Consider the following 21,681-nt stretch of genomic DNA (forward strand, 5'->3'; position numbering starts at 1 on the left):
ATTGGAAGCAGTGTAGGCTATTACACGAATTGGTGCTCAGTGGATGTGTTGATATTGAGGAATGACAAAGTGACGGTTAATTACCCAAAAAATATATGTTTGCCGTCATATTTTGAAACAATGTCAAACACGATACATTTTGAACTCTCTTTAAATCCCCATCCGCGTTTTTTTTTATCTATACCAGCCCCCATCGAGAGTAGTATATATAGTCGCTCGTGATTCGCTATTGGTTCTTATGGGTGCGGTCGCACATCGTATGGAAAACTCGTGGTGGCACATCGTACTTTTTGCCCCCCCCCCCTCTCGGTCGCATGATGAGACTTGAGAACATGAATTTGTGTCCCATGATGTTTGTACACCACATTGTATGTACACCTCGTTTACGCGAATACTTGTGAACAATCGTGTCGTACTTGATGTGTGTGATGGTGTATACATTGGTATTTTTCATGGAGACCAACACGGGCTGTAACATGTTTACTTGAATATTGGTCGTTGGTTCATGAGTGAATATCCGGATCCGGTCAACACACTTTCTTATATTAGTGATCCGGTTTGAGCTGACTGGAGCGATATGTATTGACCAGTAAAGACACAATATAGTGAACAGACCTGCGGAAACTCACAAGTAACCCGGGGTTGTTAGCGTGATGGGGAACATAAATTCATCCGTTTTCCGAACACCATTATCCGTGTACCAATCAGTTACCAAATTCGAGGAGGTGTTTTATTCAGACATTTTGACTTTGGAAAATCCAAAGCACGAACCCGGACATATCGAAAACCCCTTTATTCACCAATTCCGAAAACATACATGTCGATGTACAACAGCACATTGTTATTGCATGCGACTCACCAATGATTTTGATGGGATGCATCAGAGCAACTGAATATTTGATTACACAAATGTGTCGGGGTCGTTGTTGGTGTATATTTTGTCGCTGTCGTCGTACCAATATACAAAAATATCAAATTGTCGCGTGTGGTTGTCAGTTTTCAAAACGAAAATGGTATTGTTACCCAGGGACAAACTAGACTTCCAAGTGAAACGGTATTGTTACTCATGTAAATGACAGATTTCCAAGTGAAAATGTATTATTACTCTGGGTAAACGCCAGATCCCCAAAGGAGAATGATATTTTTACTCAGGTAAACGACGAACCGCCAAGTGGAAAGGGTTTGTTACTCATGGAAAAAATAGATTTCCAAATGAAATGGTTTTGTTACCCTAGGAAAACATAGCCCACCAAGTGAAAATGTATTGTTACTCTGGGTAAACGCCAGATCTCCAAAGGAAAATGATAATTTTACTCAGGTAAACGCTGAATCTCGAAGTGAAAATGTATTGTTACCCGGGGAAAAGATAGATTTCCAAATGAAAATGATATTTTTTTACTCGGTAAGCGTCATGTAGCCAAAGGAAAATGTATTTTTACTCGGGTAAGCGTTATGTTGCCAAAGGAAAATGTATTGTTACTCGAGTAAGTGTCATGGGTTCAGTGTTTCTAGTGTCGTTGGTATTGTTAAACGTTGACGTCGGTATCTCGTTAGTGTACTATTATGAGTGTGAAAAGGATTTACACATCTTGTGCAGAGTATCAGAGTGTCGCGACAGTGAAGATATTTTTCGCGTGACGAAACAAGATCGTTGTTCAAATGTGAATGCATGCATTTCGGTTACCGAGGTGCTGTACAATAGAAATGACTCTACATTAGACCATGCTGTATGCTTCGATTAAAACCACAAGGCCACATGTAAATCTATTCGCACAACTCGATGACGTTGACATAGTGTTACTAAAATTAATTATTACCTATTTACACAACATAAAAATAACAATTCATGTCGTAGTAAGTTTCTTGAACTCGTGCTTGATGAAAACGAATCGTGACAAGTATGCTTTTGTGTTTGAGTGAAAAATAATTATTTAGAGTGGTGACCCTTTGTGACCAACGAATGCAAATCGATCGCGATATTACAATATACGCTTTCGTCAACATAACGACTTGGCGCAGGAGAAAAACACTTTCACGTTTTTTCAATAACTGGATTCTTGAAACTTGCTGCTTGTGTGATTTACAGTCGGTGGCTATAGCGGGCATTTTGTATGATAGTATGTTTTAGTTGTATTGTTGTGAGGACAATCATATGATGACTCAGCACTTTTCGTTAGCAAAGTAAATTGTTTTGTGCGTTCGATTTGCGGAAAGTAAGTCGAATACATACTCTTTTGTGGAAGCAACTAGATTACTGTGATGACATCGGTAGGTCTCTCAGGCAGTCACCATGGTTTTAATTTTGAAAGATGTCGCGATGTCGGTATAATGTTTTCTAAAAGTCAAACTCGGACGGATATCATGACTGTGTAGGACAGTGGTTCCCAAATGGTGGGGAATTCCGCACTGGTGGGGAATTCAATGGTTTCTGGTGGGGAATAGACGCGTTTGTTCAAAATTATCTGCAGGACAGTTTTCATATTCGCGAAGACACATGCGCATTGCGCAATCACCGCCACCATTCATCTGCTCGGGAATGTGTGTATCGAAAAAGCCGTTGCGCGGTGTTCACAAAACCTCATTTTTAACTCTGGATGGCTGATGATGGCGTCACAAACGCGTCCAGCACGACTAGTTTGACGTGAAATACCGGTTTCGCGAAATTTTGAGCGATACCGGTATCGGTTCACAATACGTCGTTGCAGTTATAGGCGATTGTCTTGCGTACTGGTGTGGTTGTGTGTCTTGTGTACTCAAACCAGCAACTATAGCTGCTCTGTGATGACAAAAGTGTTGGGTAGTGGGGAACTGGACCGTAGCTGCTGCACCCCAAACCCCGCCATAGGGTCCACCAAACCACTAGGTGTCGCCAGACTTTAGGTGGTAACCGCCTTTGTTACGTATGCGGTTGCCGTATTCAGAAACCTGTAGGTTACTTTCTCGATTGTGTAAGGGTATTTTATATGGAAAAAATGGCTACAACATATTCTACGGGGACTGTGAGCTCGCTATAAAATGAACTAAAACTTCGGAAAGCTTCTACGGAAGAAAATAAGGCCGATTTGATAACTAGGTGAGAATGTGAAATTGTCAACTAAATGTCGGCTACCAGCTCAGCACCAGAAGTTTTCGAAGTTTTAGTTCATTTAATAGGGAGCTCACGGTCCACGTAGAATATGTTTTAGCCATTATTTCCATATAAAATACCCTTACACGATCGAGAAAGTAACCTACAGGTTTCTGAATACGGCAACCGCGTATGTAACAACGGCGGTTACCACCCAAAGTCTGGCGACACCTAGTGGTCTGATGGACCCTATTGGGGGAGAGGCGAGCTCGAAGGGGCCAAAATTGATTTCGTGAATTAACATAAATTATAGAGTATTTTTTTGGAAATTTATCTCACTTAATCATTTTTTTACGCTGGGCGCGCGATTTAATATTGCCTGATATTTTGATTATTGGTTAACCCTCCCCACGAAAATACGTAGAATTTATAGAAATGGAGACTTATGCGTCGGCCATTACTGCGCCACGACGCACCAAGACATATGAAGTTATAGGCCATGTGACATGCGACTCCGAGAAGTGTTCCAGAACGATCAGCAGCGAGAAGATTTTGGCCAATAAGGAATGCCCTTGTGGTGACCGAAAACTTTGATATATATACAATATAGTCGGCTAAATTGCTGGCGCCGAATGGTCTTACATTTTCCAACACACCTCACACAACTTTACCGGTAAATCTGATTACGTGAGCAGAGAGAGGTATGAAAAATTGATAGCAAAATATCTGCAATTCCCGATCATATTGACCGATTCAAACATGAATTATATAAATTTTTCGTTGACGGTCCTGGTGGGGAATGAAGGCTCGGAATAAATCTGAAGTGGGGAATGAAGACAAAAAGGTTGAGAACCACTGGTGTAGGACTTGCGATAAAACGAAGGCTTGGTTGGTTTGTTGTCTTACGAAAGATGACGCGACCTCGGTGTCATAAATTGTGTTAACTAAACTAGGATGGATACCACAATTGTGCTGGACTTACACATGGTATTCACATACTGTACACATACAAACTTTTGTGTAAACTACTCTAATGTTTCTGTTCGTACTAGTTCTGTGTTGAACTATTTGATTATTAAAATACATGTACATCCATTCAGACAATAAAGTTCTTGAGGTATCGAAACAGTTGAAAGCGACACCAATCATTGCACAGGTTCGTAGCATGGGAATATCCAATATTTTCGTTTAACATGAATATATTTCATATACCTTCGGTAAGAAATGAGTTATGCGGGATAATCATACACAACCTACAAAAGTTCGCGTTTGATCGCCTACTTTTTATCCATGTCTTTGTTATTGAAAGACGGATGGGTTGACATTTAAATATAATAAGCAGAGCAACTCAAGTAATAAATTTTACTCGTTTGAAAATCGACAACGGGAAAATACCGAGTAACAGTATCAATATGAGTGGTATATTATTTTTCGAGATATACAACCAATCTTCTACGCATAACTTTTCAAAAATTCGTCATGTCATATAGAAGTCGGTTGTTATGAAATCGAAACAAATGTACTTCGATTATCACGACAAAGGGAATTGAGATCAACGCAGTATTTCGGAAGTGAATGTGTATCGTTTGGTATGTTCAGCAATCACTAAATACAAAAATATCAAACTGTGCATACAACTCGGTTAGGCAAACGATACAGTTACAAATCGGATGTAAGCTTGATTTACAGATGACAGCCTGATGATGTAAAGCTCAACCACTCCAGTGTGTTTATTGCAAAGTATTTGACACAAACAAAATATTGCATGAAGACCCACACCTCGGTTTCATTACCAAGCGAGTGAAAATTGTTTTCTGTTGGGTGGTGTGGTTTGCATGCGTTGTATGTGCACCGTGACCTGCGAAAGGCACTGGTGTGGGGAGAACGTGAGAGCGGCGGCGGTGGTATGTCGGACTAAGTTTGCCTGTACTGATTCTGTTAATACAATTACTATCTACAAGCTATCGCGGCAATATGTCGACGGTGAGGATAACGGACATTATGCCTATGTATGTGGACTTCGCTACTTCGGGGGATGTGGCTGTGTGGCTGGATAAATTTGAGACCGTTATGAAACTGCGAGGTAACAAGCCAGAAGAATATGTTCCTCTATTGTTGGACACTGCGGCGTTCTCAGTATATAGGCAATTAAGTGATGAGGATAAAAAGGAGTACAGTAAAGTAAAGACTGCTCTCTTGGCAGCATTTGGCGTCAATTGTTACGATGCGTACTGCCAGTTTCAGCGCAGGACTCTTCAAGAACGTGAGAGTGTTGATGTTTTCGTAGCTGACCTCCAGAGACTGGTTACTCTTGTGGGTATGGACCCTGCTGCTTCTGAACCGATAGTAAAGTGCGCTTTTGTGACTGGGCTGCCGATCGATGTGGCATGCCAGCTAAAGTCTCTTGCTGAAATTGAGAAACTGGAAATTGGTGAATTGGTGGTACGAGCTAGAATGATCATGTCCACCAGGGTGCCCGTTGGCATGCTCTGTGCAGCTGGCACATACAAAGGAAAGACTTTTGAGTGCTTCTCTTGTGGGAAAGACGGACATATAGCACGCGAGTGCCCAAATAGGGATATTGGGAGACGGAGTTATGGCCGTGGGCTGCCGCCAATAAAGTGTTTTGAATGTGGTAACCCTGGTCATATAGCTCGGTTCTGCAAGAACGGTGCTACATGGCCAATCAATCAGGGAAACGGCAATGGGGAACGGTCAGCATCGGATGGGTTCCCCAGCCACCGACAGTGAGGAAAAAGGTGCTGCCAATCATTTCTGTAAAAATATTTGGAATATCTGTAGAAGCTCTCGTTGATAGTGGTTGCCAGAGATCAGTGGTGCGAGAAGACGTGTGTAAGCAATTGGGCGTGCCAGTGAGGGGACCAAAGCTAGTTGTGGAAATGTTGAATGGCGAATTAACATTTTGTCATGGTGACGCGACAGTCAAACTGGAAATTGACGAAGTTGACCTCTGTATGGAAGTTTTAATAGCAACTCGTCTGGTTTGTAATGCAAAGGTGATTCTGGGGACGGATGTGATCGAGAGGATGGATGGGGTGTTTGTTGGTCCAGATCTTCGAGTACGGTTTGGTGCACTTCCCACATATGTTGCTGTGGGAGTGAGTTGTCAAGAAGAAAATGAGAAGTTGAGTGAAGAAGAAGTTGAGAAGCCGATTGAAGTAGAAGAAGTCGACAAGTTGGGTGAAGAAGAAGATGTGAAGTTGATTGAAGAAGAAGTCGAGAAGTTGAGGGAAGAAGAAGAAGATGAGAAGTTGATTGAAGAAGAAGTGGAGAAGCTGGTAATCGATGATAAAGATTTTAACGCTATTTTTGATGGTTCAAAGTGGGTTGTAGAGTGGAAATGGACGAATGAAGAACCAACCTTGTCAAACCGCTGTCCAGGGTACGCGATTCCACCTGAGTGCCAAGAAGAGTTCCATCATGAAGTGAATCAATGGATTCAAAATGGCTGGTTGGAAGAATACAACCCAGACGTTCATGGACGTCAAAAGGGTCTGATCCCTCTGATGGCAGTAAAACAACCGAACAAATCAAGAAAGGTGCGGCCAGTTATGGATTACCGCGAGATGAATAGGCATGTGATGAGTCATCCCGGTGCAGATGTTGTGGTGTGCCAGGAAAAACTGAGAGAATGGCGGAAGAAAGGCACACATGCGTATATGTTAGATCTGCAAAAAGCATATCTACAAATTCACGTTTCAGAGCGCTTGCACACATTTCAAATCGTGCAGCATGGCGAGAAGAAATACGTCATGACGCGTATGGGATTTGGCCTCAATGTTGCGCCAAAAGTAATGTCAAAGATCCTGTCGGTGGTGTTGTCGCAGAGTCAAGAGATGAAGCGTGGAACAGATCATTATATCGATGATATATTTGTTGATGCCAGTATTGTGGATGTGGAAACGGTGAGGAGGCACTTATTACGGTATGGACTAAGAGCAAAGGAGCCTGTCCCACTGAACGAAGCACGGGTATTAGGACTGAGAGTCACTGCGACGGCTGCGGGGTCGTATGAATGGGCCAGAGATGGAATCCTACCAGAGCCGGCTAAAGAATGGTCAAAGAGACAGCTCTTTTCTATGTTCGGTAAACTTATCGGTCACTACCCTGTGGCAGGCTGGCTGAGGATTGCTTGCAGCTACGTAAAGCGCCTTGCTAATGAAGTGGCATGGGACGAAACAGTACCACTTCATGTGTTACAACTAGCTGGCGAAATCCTTGCAAGGGTGAAAGAGAAAGATCCGGTGGGGGGAATTTGGCAAGCTCCTGCTGGAGGAAGGGTGCAACTTTGGTGTGATGCGAGTAACCTAGCAATTGGGTGTTGTCTAATGGTGGATGGCCATGTAGTGGAAGATGCGGCCTGGATGAGAAAGCAGGATGACGGTGCTCACATCAACGTCGCAGAATTGGAGGCTGTGGTGAAGGGACTGAATCTAGCGCTAAAATGGAAAGTAAGGAAAGTAGAGATTATCACTGATTCCGCAAGTGTCTACAATTGGGTGAGATCAATTTTGGAGGATTTGAACCGGCCAAGAGTGCATGGCTTAAGTGAGATGATTGTTAGAAGAAGGCTGGGATTGATGGCGCAGTTGATTGAAGAATATGATATGAAAGTCAGTATTCGTCTGGTTCCCTCTGCAAAAAACATAGCTGATGCTTTGACACGGGTACCACGGAGCTGGCACCCAAAGATTTGTGTGGGAGTCGCCACGCAAAGTCAAGCGGTGGAAGATCGTGTCAAGAGGATCCACGAAAAGCATCACCTGGGAACAGACAGAACATTGTATGTAGCAGAACGCTGCTTGGGGCGGTAAGTAAGCCGGGAAATGGTTAAACAGGTTGTTGACAATTGTAACATATGTCGCCAAATTGATCCTCATCCAGTCAAGTGGGAACACGGGCAGTTGTCGGTGGATAAAGTATGGAGTAGGCTGGCATTAGACATTACATACGTTGGTGGGCAGCCTTACTTAAGTATGATTGATTGTGGTCCAAGTCGATTTGCGATATGGAGGAAAATAACAACCGAATCTACCGAACAAGTCATCCAGCATCTAGGCCAAGTGTTGCTGGAGCGTGGGGCTGTCGACGAAATTTTGAGTGACAATGGTAGTTGCTTCAAAAGTCACAAAATGTCGCAATTTTTGTGGAATTGGGGAATTGGCCATGTATTCAGCTGTGCTTACAAACATTCCGGAAATTCGATTGTTGAAAGAAATCACAGGACCATCAAACGGATGGTGGCCAGGACTGGTGGTAGTGTCAGTGAAATGGTGTATTGGTATAATAATACCCCAAACGTTGAGAATGTCGTACCAGCTGAGAGGGTATTTCGTTATGAGTCTACTCTTCCAGATGGAGAGCGGGGAGTAGCAAAAGACCGCAATTCCAGAAAGAAACATTTAAACCCATACAACATCGGAGAAAGTGTCTTTGTGAAGCCACCTAATGCGAGGTGTACATCTGTGTGGAGCAAAGGAACTGTGACTGATATTGTATCGGACTCAGTTGTTGAAGTGAATGGTACGAACCGTCATATATCACATATAAGACGTGTAATGGGTTGCGGCCCAGATCAGGAACGAAGCCAGAGCAGAATGCCACATCTGATTGACTTATTTTCAACTGATGACGAAAATGCCAGTGAATCGACAATGGCTTCGGAAGGTGAACCGTTGGGTGAAGAATTGATGCCAGAAGTAGGACGAAGACCATCTCGCAGAAGGGCACAACCCGGCTGGTTGGCAGACTTTGATATGGGATAGCATTATATTCTAGTTTGTTGCATTGTTTAGTGATTTGTTTCATTTCGTTAGCTTTTGATCTTGAGATCAGGGGGGTATGTGGTTTGCATGCGTTGTATGTGCACCGTGACCTGCGAGAGGCACTGGTGTGGGGAGAACGTGAGAGCGGCGGCGGTGGTATGTCGGACTAAGTTTGCCTGTACTGATTCTGTTAATACAATTACTATCTACAGGTGGATATGATTTGCATTTAGAAAAACGATCTACACCGATTAAGCGACGCTGTTTAATATCATAATCCGATGTGTGAGTGAAATTTCCTTAGGGTTTGATTTAGCGAGTTAATTACCGGCGATTCAATCACATAAAAGTAAGATCTTTTACGGGATGAATATTGTGACGACATTTACTTTGACGAATAACAATGGGGGGAAATTTCCGATTTCTTTGGTCGTGAGCGTTCTACAAATATTTCCGGCGTACGTTTAGCTAGCAACCTACAATGTTCTTTTGTTATGGTAATGACTTTCGCAAGTTTGGTTTTATGATTACAATTACTTTAGAAGATTCAAATGATAATTCATGATCACTACTTGGAGCAACAATACAAACACATTTTGCAGATTTCAGTGTAGCGCCTATTGTGATTTTGTTAATGCTATGAGTTTTGCGTATACTGAAGTCTAGTAGAATATGATGCGTCCAGTAAAGATATTCCAATTTTCTTCTGTGTTGATCAAAGTCTTGAAGTGTATATCTGTAGACTTCACAATGTCTTAGAGAGTACGAACGGAATTATGTATTGATCGCACGCTTCAAACGGTACTCGATACCCAAAGTAATAATTTCACACTCTGTAAGTTGTGTATGTTTCAATGCGCTGTCACAAATCCCGACAATAAATCGTATCAATTGCCGGATTCAATAGTAACCACGTGTCATTGTGATATACTGACTCTACACTTAGTCGTTTCAATTACCCGTTGCGAATCGGGATAATAAAGCATTTTGTATCGAATGTTAGTAGTATATAGTTAGGGCGGAACTCGCGCATGCACCCTATTTACTTAAACAAACAAAGATTATCAATATAATAAGTAATTAGAGAATTAGCTCATTCTCAATTTTGCAGCAATACTTTTATGACCCTGTGTGCGGCAATAAAAAAGGGGGAATAATTAACGATAGAGAGAAAACGAACAAAGAATCTGGATTGACCTTTGTACACAGACATGAGACTTGAGTCATTCTACTTGTACTTATTGACCTTTGTACTCAGACATGAGACTGGAGTACTTCTACTTGTACTTTTCCACTCCTGATTCTACCTCGCCTCTGGACACGAGACTTGTGTATTTGATATTTATTATATTTTCCCTCGAATAACAATGGATCGGCTTTTAATTTCAATGGTATGCACGCCGACGATACGCTCGGCTAGGCAAAGCGACGTCCACGACCTGTGTCATACTGGACTCGTAACAACCTCGCTCGACCTCTGGTCAAGGACATGAAATTACAGCTGACTCCGGTCATACGCGACGGGGCTTGGTAATAGTTGCCTGACGACATATCGTCCTGACCTATCGTTTTGTGGTCCAATTTCGTGACGTGTCTTGGGAATAATTCCCCGTCAAACCCCCTGGCTGACTTGTCGTCCCGTGGTTGACTCGATTTCATGTACGGTGGGGCATGGGAATAATTGCCGGTGCTGACTTCGGTCGTGTACGACGAGGCTTGACCATAGTTGCCGGCCCTGACCTGTCATTCCGTGGTCCAATTTCGTGGCTCGGGAACAATAGAGCGTCAAGCTGGTTGACTTGTCGTCCCGCGGTTGATTCAATTTCGTGTACGGTGGGTCATAATTACCGGTCGTGACGTCAGTATAGTTTCTTCTGATCCATGAGATCCTGGTGCGTGCTTTAGGTGTCCATACGTTCGGCTATGTAAAGTGACGCTTGTGGTCTGTGTCTTGTGTACTGTTTTACTTGAACCCTTTTTTGCTTTGTTATCGACCCAGACAGTAACGAGAAACGATCTGTTACGATTATAAATATGTATACCATTTCGAGTCATATCGAGAATGAGAATGAATGTCGTAGTAGAAATGTGTATTAGGCGACCCGACATAGATTAACTTAAATAAATTAACATTATAAATACAATAAGTAATTGAGCGAATAGCTGATTCTCAATTTTGCTCGCATCAACATGTTAACCCCCGGTATTACGTACCTAGTAATCGGTGCAAGCAACAAATGTGGCTGTTCCATACCTATACCTCGTTCTAGCGTATTCATAAGGACAGACAGTCCCGAGCAAAACAATGTATTTATGATGGGTTCTTTTGACTGCTTCGCGGGTGGTCAAGCGTAATCATCCCGGTGTCTGCAAATGATATTCAATTTACCACGGGATATTAATTTTGTATGCTGTACATGATATACAACTTGAATCGATCTGTTGGCGAACTAATGCTTTGCCCGTCTGTAACATACAGATATCGATCACGAGCTCACCACGCACTTTTCGTTCGAATTCGACTCATTTCGCTGCAGACAATCAGTTGTACTCACGTGTGCCGTAACATATCCTCAACACGTGTTATGCCAACACCTCCAAGTATATTTGTAGCATCATACTACGGATATATTGACTCGGCAGAGTGTTACCGTCAGAGAATTGCTGTGTCACGCCTTCGGGCCTTGCATTTTCCGCTCGGTAACTGCGAGTACGATGTCAGACTCAATTGTACAGTGACGAATCGGGGTAGCTCGCTTCATCGGGGTGGGCTGACCTTATTTAGCTGAAACGCGCTCGGTGGTGCAATAATGGGGATGAATTGTGGTAGATCATATTAATTTTGTATGCTGTACAGTGTACATGATGCACATTGCACAACTTGAATCGATCTGTTGGTGAACGAATGCTTTGCCCGTCTGTAACATACACATATCGATCACGAGCTCACCACGCAGTTGTCGTTCGAGGGCGACTAATTTCGCTGCAGACAATCACTTGTGTCCGCGTGTCCCGTAAAACATCCTCAACACCTGTTATGCCAACACCTCCACACATATTTACAATATCATACTACGGCTATATTGCTTCGGCAGCCACGCACTGTCGCTCGAAGTCGACAAATTTCGCTGCAGACAATCAGTTTTGTTCGCGTATGTGTCGTAAATATATCCTCAACACATTTTATGCCACCACCTCCAAGCATATTTGCGGCATCATATATCCTCAACACATGTTATGCCAACACCTCCAAGCATATTTGTGGCATCATACTACGGATATATTGATTCGGGGGGGGGGGGGGGGAGTGTCCCCGTCAGAGAATTGCTGTGTCACCACTTTGAGCCTCGCATTTCCCGCTCGGTAACTGCGAGTACAATATAAGATTCAATTGTACAGTGACGAATCTGTGATAGCTCGCTTTATCGGGGTGGACCGACCTTATTTTGTTGAAACACGCTCGGTTGCGGTGGTGTAATAATGGGGGGGGGGGATGAATTGTGTCAGATCATACGTGATGCGATCTAGCCTGCTTTCGGTGAGGTGTAAAGATGAGCGAGAGATTTCGAAATCTGACTCCACCCCGACTCGGGTTGCCAAATCAAAGTCCAAAAAATCCGGCTAGCACGTAAAGTCCTGTTATTTCCACATGTTGTACGGGCAAAATACAGCATAAATCCGACTCTCAAGGCCATTTGGCTGCATCCAGTCTGGCTTCGCTGAAAACTGATGAAATCTGCGCCGGGTCCGGAGATGTTTCGTCACCTCCTCCGTCCAGACAAGATTGTTCTGCTGTAATATGGGTGTCGTTGTATAATAATTTACGTACAAGGAGACTTGGTATCGCCCCTTTGGCGGAATTCTGTTTGATTCGTCTGTACAGGTGTTATTAGTGCGATCAGATTTGGCACCTCAAGGAGTATATTGGTAAAAATCACACAACGATGACAATAACTTTACCGGTCAACAACCCCGACGGGATATAGCCATGTAGATTTCATTCATATTATTATTAGGAGGTATTCCACCACGTTCACACGATTATCACGTACGATTCCTTTGGCATGGTTGTTTTTGTTAGTATTGTAGCATGGTGATCACTAACAGGGGATGATAATCCATGTCCAAAGAGTCTGGAAATACGTTAGCAATACATCCGTCGGCGGCGGGGTATTAGAGAGAATTGCATATTTTTTTCGACGGGAACGGTGATCACACTGACTGGTTCTCATCACTCGTCGTTGGAATGCTTGTAATTTCGATGCGGTGTGGTGTACGTAAATCAGCTGTGATCAATCGACCGTGACACAATCGCTGTCAGTCATCAATCTACGACTTGACAAAACTCGCGTTTTCGGGTTGACAGCAACACAGTGCGATATATTTGATGTCCCCATCGACCCTCCTACTTTAATAGGGTTACCATACGGCCTCATTTAGGGGAGCATATGTCCTCCATTTTCCAGATATGTTCTCCCCTTCGACCAAATGTACTCTCTTTCTGTCAATTTGTCCCCCTTGTTAGCTTAACATAGCCAAAAAACACCACGAGTAACGTAAAATGTAGGCCTAGATTACGAAAGTCGGGTATTTAGGTAGCCAAATCGAAAAAAATGACGCTATGATGGTATTGTTCATATTATTATTAGGAGGTATTCCACCACGTTCACACGATTATCACGTACGATTCCTTTGGCATGGTTGTTTTTGTTAGTATTGTAGCATGGTGATCACTAACAGGGGATGATAATCCATGTCCAAAGAGTCTGGAAATACGTTAGCAATACATCCGTCGGCGGCGGGGTATTAGAGAGAATTGCATATTTTTTTCGACGGGAACGGTGATCACACTGACTGGTTCTCATCACTCGTCGTTGGAATGCTTGTAATTTCGATGCGGTGTGGTGTACGTAAATCAGCTGTGATCAATCGACCGTGACACAATCGCTGTCAGTCATCAATCTACGACTTGACAAAACTCGCGTTTTCGGGTTGACAGCAACACAGTGCCATATATTTGATGTCCCCATCGACCCTCCTACTTTAATAGGGTTACCATACGGCCTCATTTAGGGGAGCATATGTCCTCCATTTTCCAGATATGTTCTCCCCTTCGACCAAATGTACTCTCTTTCTGTCAATTTGTCCCCCTTGTTAGCTTAACATAGCCAAAAAACACCACGAGTAACGTAAAATGTAGGCCTAGATTACGAAAGTCGGGTATTTAGGTAGCCAAATCGAAAAAAAATGACGCTATGATGGTATTGTGCAGGCTATTACGTGGATACGGGGCCGTAGCCGGGTGGTGGTACATCATTCTCACAAGATGTACTTTGGAATGCGTGTGAAATCGACATCGTCCGTTACTCGACTGAAGCAAGTCGCCACTGCAATCCCTCTCTGTGTATACACAACGTACTGGGTACTGCATATCCAGACGAGACTACGCATTCTGGCGAGGTTATCGAGATAGCTGGAGCGCTTTACAACACATGCTACATTTACTTCAAATGGAAGCACAAAATATAGCTTTGAAGTACTCAAGTAGAAGTAGTTTAAAAGAAATGTCGGTATCGTGAAATCGCTTTCTATCCTAATGATAAAGAGTAGGTCCCCATAAAACTGCCGAGCCAAAGGTAGTTTCGAAGCAATCCAGTAATTTGTAAATCTTATGGGTTGCACGGTGTGTTCATTGACTAGAGAGAAGGAAACACGGCGGTGCCTGTATAACAAGGCTGTTCTCAAACCCACATTGTCCTCGTCATTATCGGCGAGATATGGCTTTGTAGTGACATTGCGGTCGTTAAAATACATTGATTAAATACGATTTATCCCTCGTATATGGGGATCAGTGGGCGAATAATGTATCGATTCAGCAATTCGCCCCGCCAAGTACCTAATTTTCTTATGTCCGGCCCGCCGACTGAAGAAGTTGCCCGCCCCCTTGTATAACAAATATGTGAATCGTGCAATAGCGACAGCTAGCGGTTGTCAATCATCCATAAAAATACTAACCAGTAATACAGTCCTCAAGGATAAACTAGGAATATCTGTGTGAGTCGCCTCGATTGACCCATACGACAAGTTTAGACACGAAAGTATTTTGAGGTGTGATATAATCCTGGTAATTGTACTGTATTTTTCCACGTACACATACCACAATCGAAAAACAGGGTTCACTGACGGGCTCACTTGTCGTACGAATGCTTGTAATTTCGGTGTGATGTGCGCAAATCAGCTGCGATACTTGTCTATTCACTTCCGTAGACTGACTTTTATAACACATTTTACACAAATACACATGTTCAGTTTATTTGAAGTAATAACGGGCAAGCACATTAACTAATCGTCCAGAACAAGGTGTAGAGCTTCTTTCAGATCTTGGCATACTTTCTTGATATCAGAATCCTTTTTTTTTGATTTGCGATGTAAAAGCAATACTAGCTTCGTATACATGTGCATATGATTGCGTATAAACCGATATTGAAGTCTTCTGAGAGCATCTTCATTATTCTCCAGTCTACACAATATTATTTTCCTCTCAGTACGTTATGTCTCTCAATCCAACAGAACAGTTGAATTGCTATTCGAAGGTATCTGATACAGACAACTGTAAACTAATTCTTTAAGTTTGTTCATCGTAGCGTAACGACCATAGAGAGAGAGAGAGAGAGAGAGTCTTTATTTTCATCCAACCAAAATACATAACACATGGCAGTGATGGTGGTACAGAAAATATGCTTGCACAGTATTCGGTATTAGATAGGATTGATCGATAAGACCGTGAAGGTCATCTAGTCTGATCACACCAGCATCAAACAGGTACACTTGACTCTAAACAGTCTGGCTGTAAAGGGTGACGGCAATGCGATATATTTGATGTCCCTATCGATCCTCATACTAATGGGGTTGGCGTACGTCCTCCTTCTCCCGGAAAATATCCTCACATAAATGTACTCCTTTTTGTGAATTTATCTTCCGTTTTAGCTTGAAATACCCAAAAAGACCGTGAATAACGCGAAATAGGGACCTACGAGAAGCGGGTAGGGTCTATCTTGTTGTTTTCGCATAATCCTGTTATTCAAATGTAGGATTTTGGTGTAGGTCTGATTTATAACTTTGTAAAAGTGAGGTAAACTCATTACAAAATTACTTTCTGCTTTTAAAGTCAAACGTGCAAAGAGTAAGTAATTTCACCTGAAACGATTGAGGAGTAAGTTACAACGACTTGGATATATAGCACTGGTACCGGGTACTCGAATCAGTAGCGTCTTTTTACACCATTACTCAACCCAAGTCCACAACATACCTAAAAACGTGGTATTGTTTTGTGTATTTCAGTGAAGCAAATTCAATTTAAATCTCAAACCACTTTATCCTGTGCCCGACCTCATTAAAAATCGATCAACACCTGATCACCACCTGCGTAATCAATCCGCTGTGTGTAAAATGGTATACCATGTTCGTGTCGATCGTATATTAATTTTGCGATTTGCGTCGATCTGCTGTCGAACAGATATACTTTTGCCTACCCCTGAAGTATACAGTATTACCACGTTGTCTATATTACGACTCTGTGGTTAGACAATACAGATTAGAGACGCCCCGGACTGATCAATATAGTCGGATACTCCCAATCTGCTCAGTCGTGGTTCTTGACCCTCCAAGACCTGTTAGCATCAGTCTATCTCACTGTTTGTAGTGCCAATTTCAAACGTCGTAATAGCGATCACTCGGTCATGTGTAGAATATAGAAATTGACGCCTGTCCTATTTACACGACCTCGTGGCTTTGGTAAACTTACTAAAGCGGAAAGTCACTACCAAGTTGAACATTGACTGATCGTTTTCTTGTTAGCGTCGATATTCGTTCGTACGTTCTTTCATGCCTTAGAATTTTTGTTATCATCGAGTGTGGTCATAAATAGACAGGGGGGACAAATTCGATGCGTTCAACACAATACGCGTTTGCCACATCTCAGCCCGGACCGTAACCGATCGTTTACCGCACCTACGATAAATGTCGCTTTTTACTCATAGGTAAGCCGATGATCTGTGAAAACACAGGCGCTAACGTGCCATTTCGTTATTCCTTCAACGTCACATGACCGCCTATGAAGGCTTTTTGGGTGCCCACCAATACAGTGTTGAAACGTGATCCATAGGGCCCCCACTGCGTGCTATACACCAGGTGTAAACTAGAGTAAACATATTTATTGAGGCGTATAGCACGCAGTGGGGGCCCTATGGATCACGTTTCAACACTGTATTGGTGGGCATAGCGTAGGTGCGGTAAACGATCGGTTACGGTCCGGGCTGATTTATGTACACCACACCGCATCGAAATTACAAGCATTCCAACGACGAGTGATGAGAACCAGTCAGTGTGATCACCGTTCCCGTCGAAAAAAATATGCAATTCTCTCTAATACCCCGCCGCCGACGGATGTATTGCTAACGTATTTCCAGACTCTTTGGACATGGATTATCATCCCCTGTTAGTGATCACCATGCTACAATACTAACAAAAACAACCATGCCAAAGGAATCGTACGTGATAATCGTGTGAACGTGGTGGAATACCTCCTAATAATAATATGAATGAAATCTACATGGCTATATCCCGTCGGGGTTGTTGACCGGTAAAGTTATTGTCATCGTTGTGTGATTTTTACCAATATACTCCTTGAGGTGCCAAATCTGATCGCACTAATAACACCTGTACAGACGAATCAAACAGAATTCCGCCAAAGGGGCGATACCAAGTCTCCTTGTACGTAAATTATTATACAACGACACCCATATTACAGCAGAACAATCTTGTCTGGACGGAGGAGGTGACGAAACATCTCCGGACCCGGCGCAGATTTCATCAGTTTTCAGCGAAGCCAGACTGGATGCAGCCAAATGGCCTTGAGAGTCGGATTTATGCTGTATTTTGCCCGTACAACATGTGGAAATAACAGGACTTTACGTGCTAGCCGGATTTTTTGGACTTTGATTTGGCAACCCGAGTCGGGGTGGAGTCAGATTTCGAAATCTCTCGCTCATCTTTACACCTCACCGAAAGCAGGCTAGATCGCATCACGTATGATCTGACACAATTCATCCCCCCCCCCCCCCCCATTATTACACCACCGCAACCGAGCGTGTTTCAACAAAATAAGGTCGGTCCACCCCGATAAAGCGAGCTATCACAGATTCGTCACTGTACAATTGAATCTTATATTGTACTCGCAGTTACCGAGCGGGAAATGCGAGGCTCAAAGTGGTGACACAGCAATTCTCTGACGGGGACACTCCCCCCCCCCCCCCCCCGAATCAATATATCCGTAGTATGATGCCACAAATATGCTTGGAGGTGTTGGCATAACATGTGTTGAGGATATATGATGCCGCAAATATGCTTGGAGGTGGTGGCATAAAATGTGTTGAGGATATATTTACGACACATACGCGAACAAAACTGATTGTCTGCAGCGAAATTTGTCGACTTCGAGCGACAGTGCGTGGCTGCCGAAGCAATATAGCCGTAGTATGATATTGTAAATATGTGTGGAGGTGTTGGCATAACAGGTGTTGAGGATGTTTTACGGGACACGCGGACACAAGTGATTGTCTGCAGCGAAATTAGTCGCCCTCGAACGACAACTGCGTGGTGAGCTCGTGATCGATATGTGTATGTTACAGACGGGCAAAGCATTCGTTCACCAACAGATCGATTCAAGTTGTGCAATGTGCATCATGTACACTGTACAGCATACAAAATTAATATGATCTACCACAATTCATCCCCATTATTGCACCACCGAGCGCGTTTCAGCTAAATAAGGTCAGCCCACCCCGATGAAGCGAGCTACCCCGATTCGTCACTGTACAATTGAGTCTGACATCGTACTCGCAGTTACCGAGCGGAAAATGCAAGGCCCGAAGGCGTGACACAGCAATTCTCTGACGGTAACACTCTGCCGAGTCAATATATCCGTAGTATGATGCTACAAATATACTTGGAGGTGTTGGCATAACACGTGTTGAGGATATGTTACGGCACACGTGAGTACAACTGATTGTCTGCAGCGAAATGAGTCGAATTCGAACGAAAAGTGCGTGGTGAGCTCGTGATCGATATCTGTATGTTACAGACGGGCAAAGCATTAGTTCGCCAACAGATCGATTCAAGTTGTATATCATGTACAGCATACAAAATTAATATCCCGTGGTAAATTGAATATCATTTGCAGACACCGGGATGATTACGCTTGACCACCCGCGAAGCAGTCAAAAGAACCCATCATAAATACATTGTTTTGCTCGGGACTGTCTGTCCTTATGAATACGCTAGAACGAGGTATAGGTATGGAACAGCCACATTTGTTGCTTGCACCGATTACTAGGTACGTAATACCGGGGGTTAACATGTTGATGCGAGCAAAATTGAGAATCAGCTATTCGCTCAATTACTTATTGTATTTATAATGTTAATTTATTTAAGTTAATCTATGTCGGGTCGCCTAATACACATTTCTACTACGACATTCATTCTCATTCTCGATATGACTCGAAATGGTATACATATTTATAATCGTAACAGATCGTTTCTCGTTACTGTCTGGGTCGATAACAAAGCAAAAAAGGGTTCAAGTACAACAGTACACAAGACACAGACCACAAGCGTTACTTTACATAGCCGAACGTATGGACACCTAAAGCACGCACCAGGATCTCTTGGATCAGAAGAAACTATACTGACGTCACGACCGGTAATTATGACCCACCGTACACGAAATTGAATCAACCGCGGGACGACAAGTCAACCAGCTTGACGCTCTATTGTTCCCGAGCCACGAAATTGGACCACGGAATGACAGGTCAGGGCCGGCAACTATGGTCAAGCCTCGTCGTACACGACCGAAGTCAGCACCGGCAATTATTCCCGTGCCCCACCGTACATGAAATCGAGTCAACCACGGGACGACAAGTCAGCCAGGGGGTTTGACGGGGAATTATTCCCAAGACACGTCACGAAATTGGACCACAAAACGATAGGTCAGGACGATATGTCGTCAGGCAACTATTACCAAGCCCCGTCGCGTATGACCGGAGTCAGCTGTAATTTCATGTCCTTGACCAGAGGTCGAGCGAGGTTGTTACGAGTCCAGTATGACACAGGCCGTGGACGTCGCTTTGCCTAGCCGATCGTATCGTCGGCGTGCATACCATTGAAATTAAAAGCCGATCCATTGTTATTCGAGGGAAAATATAATAAATATCAAATACACAAGTCTCGTGTCCAGAGGCGAGGTAGAATCAGGAGTGGAAAAGTACAAGTAGAAGTACTCCAGTCTCATGTCTGAGTACAAAGGTCAATAAGTACAAGTAGAATGACTCAAGTCTCATGTCTGTGTACAAAGGTCAATCCAGATTCTTTGTTCGTTTTCTCTCTATCGTTAATTATTCCCCCTTTTTTATTGCCGCACACAGGGTCATAAAAGTATTGCTGCAAAATTGAGAATGAGCTAATTCTTTAATTACTTATTATATTGATAATCTTTGTTTGTTTAAGTAAATAGGGTGCATGCGCGAGTTCCGCCCAAACTATATACTACTCACGTTTAATCTATGAATAATGGAATTATTACATCTTTAGCGCTGTTTATCGCAAACGATAGATTTTAATAATTGTACTGGTTGTTGAATGTAGTAATACCGATATTGTTCTTTCATCTTTAGTCTTGGTTACTGGAAACAATTACATTTGTAAAATATTTCCTGAGATCCGCGATACGTAGAATGATTTTTACCAAGGTGGAGTTTATCTGGGCTCCTCATCGCCGATCCCGCTGTAATTACAGCGCCTTAAAAAGCCCAGAGGAAGAGAGAGCCGAACTCCAGAAAGATGGCATCAAAAGACTAAGTTGCGGGCGCATGAAAATCGAGAGAGACTGATGGTGGAAGAGCGCGTGCATGGAAGTCGTCCGTAATATGACGAAAAATACCGTAAAAGACACTTGACATTTACTGCAATTGATGTACTGGGCGCAAATGACCTTATAGGCGATAAGCGCCAATGTTGTGCGAATAAAACAAACAAACAAACAAACCAAGGTGGAGTAATTTTCCTATCAAGAACATTTCAGACACGCATAGTTTTACAATTGCACTGAAAAGTTTGTTGCTGTCATAACATTTACCACAACGCCGGGTCTAATTAACGCAAATAATTTAATAATGAAGTAATGATCAACTATTACAAAATCTCATTTGTCAAATCAATGTGTCAATCCTTATGTTCACAGCATGATAACTTTGAATATAACACCAGCGTTCGAAGTTACAAACGGATTGACTTGACAAGGTTTTTGTATTTTACTCCTTTTGCGTATGGCGAGATGTTAAAATGTTGAGATGTCATAGTGGTAGTATTTCTGAAACTCTCTTTGACAAACGTAAAGCCAATTCGCGAATAGAGTTGCGATGTTTCATTACTTGTTTCAAATCATTGTGCGTATAATCTCGAAATGTGACTGGGTGAAAGTTGGTAGTGTTGTTTGTCAATCCTATTTCAATTCACACTACACCAAAGTCAAAATATTTCATTTTTGGTGATCTCAATTTACCTAGAGAACATCTCGCGAATGGATTCCGACGCCGTACTGTAACATTCTTAATAATAAGGATTCGAGGATTTTAATGATAGAGTTGGTAGGTGATAAGATAGATGCGTGTTTTTGTTAAGAGTTTGATTTCAAGTTGATAAATACAATGACTGTATAATGTGCATACTTGTGATTCTTGATTCTTGTTGAGCTAGTTGGTATTGATTCTATAG

The 21,681-nt window shown here is 42.8% G+C and overlaps 1 protein-coding gene and 1 long non-coding RNA gene across 2 annotated transcripts in view; one reads left to right on the forward strand and one right to left on the reverse strand.

Moving 5' to 3' along the window:
- LOC145436082 (non-lysosomal glucosylceramidase-like) overlaps nucleotides 1–21,681 on the forward strand; it is a 57,891-nt gene that overhangs the window by 2,895 nt on the left and 33,315 nt on the right. The window lies entirely within an intron of this gene.
- On the reverse strand, nucleotides 1,627–4,879 carry LOC145436062 (uncharacterized). The gene is made up of 2 exons (XR_013914155.1): nucleotides 3,924–4,879; nucleotides 1,627–2,365 (listed from the first exon to the last, which is right to left on the reverse strand). It is a non-coding gene; the product is annotated as an uncharacterized LOC145436062 (long non-coding RNA).

The sequence above is a fragment of the Botryllus schlosseri genome, chromosome 3 (assembly GCF_051294905.1).
Source record: "Botryllus schlosseri isolate E-star chromosome 3, Bs_hap1, whole genome shotgun sequence".
NCBI classification, from domain to species: domain Eukaryota; kingdom Metazoa; phylum Chordata; class Ascidiacea; order Stolidobranchia; family Styelidae; genus Botryllus; species Botryllus schlosseri.